This window comes from Sarcophilus harrisii, chromosome 2, assembly GCF_902635505.1.
Source record: "Sarcophilus harrisii chromosome 2, mSarHar1.11, whole genome shotgun sequence".
In the NCBI taxonomy this organism is placed as follows: Eukaryota; Metazoa; Chordata; class Mammalia; order Dasyuromorphia; family Dasyuridae; genus Sarcophilus; species Sarcophilus harrisii.
This window is the reverse complement of record NC_045427.1, coordinates 297,216,050-297,228,707: the sequence shown is the minus strand read 5'-3', so window position 1 is coordinate 297,228,707 and position 12,658 is coordinate 297,216,050.

Here is a 12,658-nt window from a genome sequence, read left to right as displayed (position 1 = left end):
TCAAGACAATTCCAATAGATTTGGCATGGAAAATGTCAATTGCATCCAAAGAGAAAACTATGGATACTGAGTATGGATTGAAGCATATATTTTCAGCTTTTAAAATTTTTTTTCCCTTTTGTTCTGATTTTTCTTTCACAACATGACTAATATGAAAATATGTTTAAAATGATTGTGCATATTAAAAACTATATCAGATTGCTTGCTGTCTTGGGGAAAGGAGAGGGAAGGAAAGGAAAAAGAAAAAAATTTGGAACTCAAAATCTTACAAAAATGAATGTTGAAAACCATCTTTACATATAATTGGAAAAAATAAAAATACTATAAAATTAAAAAATAAAAAATTATAATATGTTATACAAATATAAAATACTATGCAAATGAGAGGTATGATGATGATGTATTATTATTATTTCTATACTTCAATTATCATTTCTATGTGGATGTCTCAAATCTCAATCTCCACTTTAGATTTTTAGCCTACAGTATCTCTCCACTCAGGCAAGCAAATCCAATATATCTAAAACAGAATTTATCATAAAACCTCAGAGTTGGAAATGACCTCAGGTCATTTGTTTTATCTCTTTCCTAAATTGTGAATTCTAACTTCAACATCCATGAAAAGTGGTCATCCTTCCTCAACTTGATGAGATGGAAAATCAGTTAGAAAATGAGCAATTATTAAGTATTTACCATGAGCCCTGGGAATGGGAATAGGAATATGAGTAAAAAGAATTAGAAAACTGAAAAAGGAGGAGATTAGGAATGGAAGGTACCCAATTGAGGGAATATGATAAATAAATCTGGATTGTAGCCGGGTAAGAAATAAAGAGACGGCTGACCTGGACACATTCTAAAAATAGAGGTTCTAGAAAGTGCCATCTAATCAGAGGGAGGAGCTACAACAGTAGAAGGTACTTCCAAGGTGTAAATTCCAATGTTAAAATGATCTCCCAGGGTGAAGATATTTTAGGGGCATGGTGGGAAAGTCCCAAATGCAATCTGCTGAAAAATGAAGATGGAGAAACTCAATACTTCCTGTTAGTCCATCTATTGCATTTTGGGACACAGTTAGGAGTTTTTTCCCTTATTCTGAGTCAAAATCTACTTCTCTGTAACTTCCATCCATTGGTTTTAGTTCTGTCCTCTTACCAAAAAGGATAAATTGTCTTTCTTTCATATAATAAACATTCAGATATTAGAAGACCATAATCATGTTTTCAATCTTCTTCCAGGTTAAATATTCCCACTTTTTTCAACTAATCCCTAGATGGCATAGTTTTGAATTACCACCATTATCCTGGTTGGTATTATCTGTATGTGTTCCTGTTTTTAACATCTCTTCTTTGTTTAACATGTTTTTTTTGTTTGTTTAATGTTAATATGTATTTTTTATTAAAGCTTTTTATTTTTAAAACATATGCATGGATAATTTTTCAACATTGGCTCTTGCAAAACCTTGTGTTGGAAATTTCCCCCTTTTCCCCCACCCACCACTTCCCCTAGATGGCAAATAATCCCAATATACATTAAACATGTTAGAAATACATGATTAACATCTTTTCTAAAAAGTAGTCCCCATGATAATGACAGGTTTGTGATTTATTTTAGCTTTGGGGATCCTCCAGGTGAGGAATCTCCCTCTAGCAAAGCTGCTCAGCATCTTCTTTGTAATTAATTTGTGGTCTTAAAAGAATTGCATATCAGAATAGAGAGGTTAAGCAACTTGTCTAGAATCACATAAGCCAATATTTATCACAGGTGTAACTTGAGTCTTGGCTTTTGTGGTTCTGAGGATACTCTCTTATTGTGCTACACTGATTTTCAGTCCCAAGAACAAGAAAAAAACTCTAGACACTTCCTGAGCAGGGCTTAGTATGGTATAACTATCTCCTCCCTTGTTCTTGGCACCATTTTTCTATTAGTGAAGATTAAGGGAATATTAGTGTAGCAGACATGTATAAGAGCTGACAGATGGCTGAGCCTTTTCTCCTCTCCTGCCTCTTGAGAGGGGTGAAAGGATAAAGAAGAGGAAAGATGAATACCAATTGTTCTGTAGCAAAAAATGTTTGAAGAAAAAAAAGCTTCTTTTCACAGAATAATGTGGGCTGAATGTACATAATCAAAAAAAGGACCAGGACAGGAGATTGGAAGATCTCCTTCCTGAGGAGGAAGAATAAGTGGCGTCTAAGAGAATGGGATGTTCAGGAAACAACTGTTTCCAGGGCAAAAAGTTAGCACTTTTAGGGCAAGCTGGGATCTATAAGGGGCAGGTTAGAAATATGGTAAATAGGTGGGACAGCCAGGAAGACTGGGATAAAAGCTGTATTTGTCACAGGACCCATTCAGCAGTGTTCCCCAGACAGTTGACTATTCCTTCAGACTCTCCCAGTGATGTGGGCCTTTTTTTTGGCATAGATTGAGATGAAATTATTGTAGAAAGAGGGAAGGATTTAGAAACTGCACTCACCAGAAACATGGGCAATAAATATTTTCTAAAGGATTTTTTTTCTAAAGAAAGTGGTGAAATAACCCCTTCTTTGACTTCTTGCTATCCTAAATAAATAATTGCTCTATGGTTAAATGCTGATTTAAAGCTTTAATTTTCTTGTGGCTATGCTGAACTGAATACCCTAGATAAGAGCTAAATTCAGATGTTTCTGGATGTATCTGAATAGATAGTATCCAAGATTGAACCTGGTGCTTCTGTCCTCATTTTCTTTTAGTTTTTGTGACTGTTATTCCCACTGATGACTCAAGCTGAGCTAGCAGTTCACGCAAATCCCGTGTCTTTTCCCACATAAACTTCTACATAGTTATGTTTCCATAATTCTGTTCAATTGCTCATTTAAAAACATATTAAATGCAAAACTTTATGTTTCTATTCATTTTTATTGTATTAGATCTGGTCTATACTTTGAGTCTATTATGTTTGGATCTTAATTCTGTTATCTAACACCGTTACTTATCTTTCCCACCTTTGAGTCAGACAGCTGCAAATTAGATAAGCATTTCATCCATGTTTTCATCTTCCCCCTTAAACTAGTTTTATTTTTAAATCCTCCTCTCCCAACTCATCAGGCTTTGCCAATAGCTTCATTATTTTCTGACTCACTTAGATTTGGAATCAGCTTTGATGTATTCTTTATTTCCTTTAAACTAGTTTGTCTCCTGGAAATGGTTCTTGAATTTTCTCCTTTCTCTTTATTCCTAGACTATCGCTATTCTAGTTAAATTTATCACATTTCACACCTGGATTACTATCACTCCTTAGCTATGGTCTCTCCCTCCTCCCCCATCCATTCCAAACCATTCAGTTTACATACAGCCAGGCTAATCTTCCTAAAACACTGGTTTCTTTCAATCAGGTAATTCTCCCATTACTTCTCTTCATTATAGCTTATAAAGATTCTCTATTCTTCACCAAATCAAATACAAATTCTTCTGTCTGGTTTTCTAGGCCTTTTACCTTTTGACTTCGCATTCTCTATTAAATCTTTTTTTCTCCTCACCTTCAATAAATACCCGCTGCTCTAGCCAAACTGGAATTTTCATTGTCTAATAACATTCCATGCTGATGTCCTGCTTTCAGTTCACTGACTATCACTCTAATTCTAGTACCTGTTCCTTCTATCCTGGAATTCTTGTCCATCTTCCATTTTGCAGTCTATCAAGAAAACATTATCATAGTATTAATTGAACAAATGCTCAAAAGAACAGGATTCTAATCACTGCTCTGATACGTAATGGTGTGTGAATTGGACAAATTATTTATCTTTTATGAGCTATTTCTCAATCTCTATGTAACAAGGGTAATCAGAAGAACTTCTTCAAGCACTTTGCTCTTTACTGAGTGACATGTTCTTTGTTAGAACTCTAGGTGACAAGGGTAGGCTACATGATGTAGTGCATAGAGCTCCAGGCTTGGAGTCAGGAAAACTTCTCTTCCTGAATTTCAATCTGGTCAAATCTGTATGACCCTGAGCAAGTCACTTAATCTTGTTTGCCTCAGTTTCCTCATCTGTAAAATGATTTGGAGAAGGAAATGGCAAGCCATTCCAGTGTCTTTGCCAAGAAAATCCTAAATTGGACACAAAATTGGACACTACTGAACAAAACATCTCCCAGCAGGTAAATGTATATATACTTTTGAGAAGATTTTTCATCCGAATCATATCTTCACTTTGATTTAGAAATTCCCCTAAATCTTATTCCAAGTCATAGCAATGAATGAGACAGAGAAAAGAATCTGTGTTGGTGTGAGTCAGAGCTTCTCAGGGGAAGAACTGCCCTGTTTTAAGGGGTACTTATAAAATCAGAATAACAATATTTGCAAAAATGGTTGTTGTGAAGAAAGTACTTTGCAAACCTTGAAGAGCTGTGAGTCTGTGAGATATTATTTCAGTCTTAACCATCCTTCAAAGCCTTGTTCAGGTTCCATCTCTTCCAAACAATCCTTTCTAACTACTCTGATTGATAGAAATTTTTTCTTATCATGAAATTCAAAATACAATATTGAGTCTGAGATCATCTACATAATGCCCTAGACCAGTAGATATTATGAATCAATAATAATTGTCATTGCTAATCATATGAAATTATCCAGTTCCAAAAGACAAATCCAGTTCCAACCTTTCTCGCTATGAATGTAACAGTAATGTTGTTGAATTTGTGGCTAATAGTTATCAAATCATAGATCCTTTCAGGATCTAAGTCCAGATGTGCAGGAAGCTCCCACCTCATAAGCTTCACACTATATCTCCATCACTCTCACATGCTTCCTAAATGCCATTTCTAATTTTTTTTTATTTTCTAGAGGCCATCTGATTGCATTAGTGGGTTTCAATATTGACTCTGGTATTTAGTTCTTTGCTATTAATTTGACATTTGGCCACAGTTTAAAGCAGATTTGTAGCCAAGCTGGAAAATTTGTAAACATTGCCTTTTTGACATATACCTAGAAGTTCCCTTCCTATGTAGGGACCTAGATGTCTCTTCTCTTTACCACCTATTCATTTCTCAATTCTCTCATGATCTACCTAATTGTATTGATATTACTCTCTTTAAAATTATAAGAAACTTTTTAATTGCCTAGGTCAATAATTTCTATTCAATGTTCATCTTCCTTGACCTTTCTTAACTAATTTATGAACTGAACTTTGGGTTTATATGAATTGGGTTCAGTTTTGGGAAGTTTCTCAAGTAAGTCAATCTTTGGTTTGTTTTCCCCAAAATGATCAGAATTTGGCTCATGTCTTTTTGAATCTTTTTTTAGTCATGTCTGACACTTCATGATCCCACTTGGAATTTTCTTGGTAAAGATACTGGAGTGTTTTGCCATTTCCATCTTCAGCTCATTTTGCAGATGAGGAAATTGAGATAAACGGGATTAAGTGGCTTACCAGAGTTACACTGCTGGTAAATGTATGAGGCTAGTTTTGAACTCTGATTCTAGGCCTGATGCTCTGTCTGTTGTGTCACCTGGATGCCCTTGGCTCATGTTTAGTTCTTTATAAAAAAGGAAAGGGATCCCTAGCTCTGACACACATACTCAAACACTGATTATAGAACATACTTTATTTAGCCTGCTCTCTCCCCCAAAAACAAAAATAAAAACAAAATATAGAGCGTTCATACTTGAGTCTATAAATAGTCAAAATAATTCTTCTTTCCTTTGGTAAGCCTTACTTTCCCTCAGGGACTTACACAGTCCTCCATATACTATATAGACTAGTCTGGTTACCCTTCCTCCATCTACAGCTTTTAATTGGGTATTAAAGGAATACCCTCTTCTAGCAGGGATGTATTAGAGGCTGTTCAAACTGTCTCCTGTGAGTCCATTATTGAATTTTCAGTATGAACATTTATGTCTCTGAAATGAATAAACATCAAGGGCTTGATTTGTGGTTTTGTTGATTATCTAGATTTGAGAAAGCAATGGAGAAAATATTAATAATATGGATTAAATTTAAATTTTAAAAAATTTACTTATTTTTTAATAAGAAAAAAGAAAACCAGAAAAGCAACATAGAATATAATGAAATAAAAGGAAAGAGAACATTATCATATGCCCAGCAGAATATCAGGGAGGATTCAAAATATATAACAACAAATATCACTTTAAGAAACTATATATATTAGAAGAAGTAATTATATTCATGAAAGTCCGTTTTTTCTTTACTTCCTCATAAATTGTTCTTTTGTTCTTCTGCTGCATGCTTTTTTATTTTATTCTTTTTTTTTCACATTCATCCCCACCCCCAACCCCAAGCAGGCTGTAGTTAAGAAAGGATATATTTATATATACATATGTAGATATATACATACACATACATACACATATATATCTCCTTTTATCCCCCATACCCCCAAGCAAGCTACAGTTAAGAAAAGATATATTTAACATGTATATATATATATATATATATATATAGATACATAGATATCCCACATACACACATGTCTTTTCTATCCCTGCTGACTCTTTCATTAAATTCTGCTTTATAACTTGGCTTACTATTACTTAACATTACCCCACCCAGGAATTCCCTCCCTTGTCTTTTTCCCTTACCTTTTGCTTCCCCATCCACCTAGCCTTCTCCTCTTATTTCTTTATAGATTTTGGAGGGTGTTGTACTCTTCACAGTATATATGTAGTGTTACCTATTGAACCCATTCCCAAAGTGAGTGGATTTTCAGAACTATGAGCACTACCTACTCCCCCCTCTAATCCCTCTGTTTCTATTCTTCTTTTGTACCTCATTTTTATAACATGATTACTATTTTTACCTTTACTTGGCTAATCTTTCTTTTGAGCTTATCCATTGCTGATGGAAATCTTAAACATAAAGTATAAAAAATTTGTCCATGTTGAAACAGTTTGTCCATCTTGAGTTCCTCAAGAGTAATCTTTGATCTTGGCTCTTATATGTTAAATTTTCTATTAAGTCTGGGTTTGATTGATAGAAAATCCTGAAAATTTGTAAGTTTGTTGAATATCCATTTTTTTCATTGAAAATTAGAGATAATTTTGCTGAATATGATATTTTTGGTCAAAGACCTAGTTCTTTCTCTTGTTTGTGGATATGACTCCAAGTCTTTTGTTATAACTGCTGATAAATCTTGTATAATTCTAATTGTACCTCTAGCATATTTGAATTGCTTTTTTCTTGTTTCTTGCAAGAAAGATTGCTCTTTGATCTGGGAGTCTTGAAATTTAGCAATAATGTATCCAGAAAGGATTTCTTTGAGATGGTGATCAATGGATTTTTAAAATTTTATTTTATTAAAAAAAAGAATAGAAAAACAGAAAAAGAAAATAAAATAAAGCAAAACAAAACAAAACAAAACTGAACATTGTCAAGTGCCAAACAGAACATCAGGGAGGATTCAGAATACATAACAATAAATTACTAGTTCAGAAAGAATATATAATAGTAGAAAAAATTATATCTATGAGCATCCATCTTTTCTTTGCTTCCTGTAGGTTATTCCTTGGTTCCTTGTAGGTTATTCTTTTGTTGTGCTTATTTTTTTTACTTTATTCTTTTTTCCCCTTTCATTTCCTTCCCTACCTCCCCAAAGCAAGCAATAGTTAAGCACAGATATATGTTATATACTTATATACATGTACACAGACACTCGACCCCCTCCTACATACACACACATATATATATGCCTATATACATACATACATATACATTTACAACCACCCACAGACCCACTCACACATACACATCTATATGTACACATATATACATATCTACATATATTCAGACATATATAAATAGATAGATAGACAGATAGATATTCACACATATCCATCCATATGCTGTTTCTGGGGAGCTTGCCTGGAGGTATTTGCACTTCACATCAGTTAATTCCTGGCCTGGGGTCTTTCTACCGATTTTCTTGGTTGTAACAGGAGGACCCTGTTCTGCCCCAAGTCTTCTTGATTTTTTATAAGTTTATGTTCCTCTTGAGATGGAAATTTGTTCTGTTTGTGAGGGAAATCTGGAGAGTTTGAAATGTCCTGACCTATTCTTCCATCTTCCCAGAATCCTCCCCAACTTTTTAACTTAAATTTTTTACTTCTCAGAGGACTAATTGTTAAATTTTTGCCAGCACTTCTTGCCCTCCAGGGACCTTTATAATTCTCTAGATTTATAGTACTTTCCTTGGGTCTTGAACTCTCTGCTATGGAATACCATTAAGATAGCTCAACTTTTCTTCATACCTGCACAAATCCACTTAATTTACAGATCCAATGAAGAGCAAGTTTCAGGTTTGTTCCCTCGTTGTGACTCTGTTCCTGGCTATTACATGTTATTCCTTTTCCTGCTTCATTTAGAAAATTATCTCTTTGGTTCTGTTCATATTCACCAGTTCTTTGATACACAAAATTCCTTGGAAGGACCACATAGCTGGAAAGACTTCTCTCCAAGGAACCAAATGCATGTGTATAGCATTTGTTGTTTTGTCTAACCTTGAAACTCAGATGGTCCATTTTTTCTGGTCCCTTTTAAACTCCAAGACCAAGTTCAAGGGTTAAAACCAGGTCTATGGTAATCTGGAATTATGTCCCAAAATTTATCAAACTGTGCATACCCTTTGATCCAGCGGTGCTATTACTGGTCTTATACTCCAAAGAGATCATAGAAAGGAAAGGGACCTGTATGTGCCAAAATGTTTGTGGCAGCCCTGTTTGTAGTGGCTTGAAACTGAAAAATGAATGGCTGCCCATCAATTGGAGAATGGTTGGGTAAATTGTGGTATATGAATGTTATGGAATATTATTGTTCTGTAAGAAATGACCAGCAGGATGAATACAGGGAGGCTTGGAGAGCTAATGCTGAATGAACTAATGCTGAGTGAAATGAGCAGAACCAGGAGATCATTATATACCTCAACAACGATACTGTATGAGGATGTATTCTGATGGAAGTGGATTTCTTCAACAAAGAGAAGATCTAATTCAATTCCAATTGATCAATGATGGACAGAAGCAGCTACACCCAGAGAAGGAACACTGGGAAATGAGTGTAAACTGTTTGCATTTTTGTTTTTCTTCCCAAGTTATTTTTATTTTTTGAATCCAATTTCCCTGTGCAACAAGAGAACTGTTCAGTTCTGCACATATATATTGTATCTAGGATATACTATAACATATTTAACATGTATAAGACTGTCCCATCTAGGAGAGGAGGTGTAGGGAGGGAAGGGAAAAGTCAGAACAGAAGTGAGTGCAAGGGATAATGTTGTAAAAAAAATTACTCATGCATATGTTCTGTCAATAAAAAGTTATAATAATAAATTAAAAAAAATAAAGGTCTTTGAACCAGCTGTGAACTGTCAACCATCCTCTCTGTTAATATAAATGGGACAACCCAGGAAAAGGCAAGAACATTTTTACCTTATTAAAAAAATCACAGATATTAGGATAAAGTCCTCATCAATGGGTCATTGGGACTTATACGCCTTGTATAGGGAATTTCAAATAGAACAGCAGAATATTTATAATAATAGCAGCTTACATTGATGTCAATGACTTCTTATTTACAAAGTTATACATATATGTCTCTGTGTATATATATCTTCTTATTTAATACTCACAAAATTCTTATGAAGTAGGTCTCACAAAATGATTATGTGTGAAGAAACCAAAGATCAGAAAAATTAAATGTAATTTATCACACTATCTCTTACTATACTATGCTATTTCTAATTGTTAGCTATCACTCCTTCTATGATAATCTTCTCTTTCTTTGTATTCCATGACACAGATCTCCCTCAACTCTTCTTCTACCTATCTGAAAGCTACTTCTCAAACTCCCTTTTCTTGCCCCAAAGTGACACAGTATAAACGTGAGAATTCCTAAGGGTCCTGTTCTTGACCCTCTTTTTATCTGTCTTCTTAATCTTCCAGACTTCTAAGGAGTCAGTCTTTCAGGAGATCTTTGCTTCTTTTCTCGTCTCCCTTGAAAAGTCCCATAATCCAAGATACCCATCAATTGGGGAATGGCTGAACAAATTGTGGTATGTGGTTATGATAGAATGTGATTGTGCTATAAGAAATGATGAGCAGGATACTCTCAGAAAAACATGGAAAGACTTACATGAGCTAATGAAAAGTGAAATATACTGTGTACAAAGTCACAGCAGTATTGTAAGATGATCAGCTGTGAATGATTTGGCTATTCTCAGTAACACGATAATCCAAGACAATTCTAAAGGATTTATAATAAAAATGCTGTCCATACCCAGAGAAAAAACTGATGTCTGAATACAGATTGAAACACTTTTTTTCTTTACTTTCTTTATTTTTCTTGAGGTATTTTTGTTTTTGGTCTTTGTTTTCTTTCACAACATGACTATTCTGGAAATGTTTTGTGTAACTACACATTTATTGAATTGTTTGCTTTCTTAATGGGGTAGGGAAGGATGGAGAGGGAGGAGAATTTGGAACTCCAAAGTTTTAAAAAATGAATGTTAAAAATTGTTTTTACATGTAACTGAAGGAAAATAAAATACTAAATAAATTTAATAAAATAAACCTCCCCAAATATGGAAAGACTTACATGAACTGATGCAAAGTGAAGTGATCAGAACTAGAACATTGTACAAAATAACAACAACCATCAACTGTGAATGACTTAACTATTCACAGCAATATAATGGTTTTAAGGACTCATGATGAAAAATACTATCCACATCCAGAGAACTATTTTTCACTTTCTTTATTTTTTCATGATCTTTTGATCTGTTTCTTCTTTCACAACATAACTAATATGGGAAACATTTTCATGATTGCACATGCATAACCTATATCAAATTGTTTTCAGTCTTGGTGGGGGGCAGGATTCAGGGAAGGAGGAAAAAAGCTTGGAACTCAAAATGTTCAAAAAAATGTTAAAATTATCTTTATATATTATTGGGAAAATATAATTTAAAAAAGAAGAAAAATTCCATCTGCCTTCTTGGCTCTAATTTTCATGTATGTGTATGATTTTGAAATCTATATCTCTAACCTTTTACAGTGAGCCTTTCCAAATGCCTCCTGAGTACTTCCACCTGACTGTTCCATTAGCAAGTACTTTGAGTTCATTTATAGGGCAAAAGTAACCTATACCACAATGATTTAACTCATATATAAAGTATGATTTTTTTTTGTTTTTACTTAACATAAAATTCACCTTTTTCATCTACCTTTCTAAACCTATTTACCTTCTTAAATTCATTTCTGTTGTTGCCATTACTATTCAATGACCCAGATTTAAATGACCTTCCAGAGTCATTGTCGATTCTTCTCTTTTCCCTTCTTGCAAAATATAGCAAGGTTGGCAAACATTGTTGATTCTACCTCCAAAATATGTCTCACCTCTATTCCTGCCATCCTACCTCCATTTACAAAATACCTAGTTCGAGCCCACACTACTTTCACTTGCACGATTATAACTAACAACAGTTCTCTCTGCTTTTAGTCTCCATCATGTCCAGCTTATCCTTTAAACCACTATCAAAGTAATATTTTTAATATTCAGATACAATTATACCCAAACAATTTCAGTGACTGCCCCTTGCTTACTAATTTTTTTTTAAAAAGCTCACATTTATATAGAATTTTAATGTTTGTGCAATACTTTACAAACATTATATCATCTTAGATATCATCTTAGACAGCTAGGTGGTACAATGGATAGAATGACAGGCAGGAAGACCTGAATTTGAATCCTGCCTCAGATATTTACTAATTGTATGACCCAGGGGAATACTGGTTATCTTGATTCCTTTATCTACAATACCGGAATAATAATTGTGTTGGGAGTTTGTAAAGTGTTTCACAAACTTTAAAGTCTTCTAGGAAACTAGTTATTAATATTAATATCATTTGATCTTCAGAGCAATCTTGTGAGATATGTGCTGTTATTATCTCAGTTTTTCAGATGAGGAAACTGAGGCTCAAATAGCTTTTATAAGGAAACTCACCTGAGATTTATCTAGGACCACATACTCTGTAAGTAACTGAGATGAGATGTGAATCCAGGTTAATATTTTATCCACTACACCACACTGCTTTCCACAATGAGATAAAAAATACAAACTCCCTTGCATGGAAATAAAATCTTTCCATAATTTGTATTCAACTTCCATCTCCAAGCTGTTTCATGCCTCCTGTATCTTAGTACACACTATCCCTTCATGGCCAGAACAGTATCACATCTCCGTTTTCACTTATGGAGATCCTTAAGCTCCTCCAAAGATCAACTCCGGTGTTACTTTCTCCATTAGACTTTTCCTGATCTGAGCCAAATGCTTGAAGGAAGTGAAGGTTTGAATTATGGATGTCTGATTTCATCTATATATTTCATTTAATTTATGTTATAGTTATTTGTGAATGCATCTTATTCTCCCCTCTAAGAGGGTAGAGAGTATCTAATTTTTCTGTTTTTATATCCATAGTGCTTACATTTGTTATTGTTGTTTGGTGGTTTTAGTTGTATTGCCTTTTGTGATGTCATTTTGGGTTTTCTTAGCAGAGATACAGGAGTGGTTTGTCAATTCCTTCTCCAGTTCATTTTACAAAGAAGAAAACTGAGACAAATAGGATTAAGTGACTTTCCCCGGGTCACACGGCTTGTAAATGTCCAAGGTCAGATTT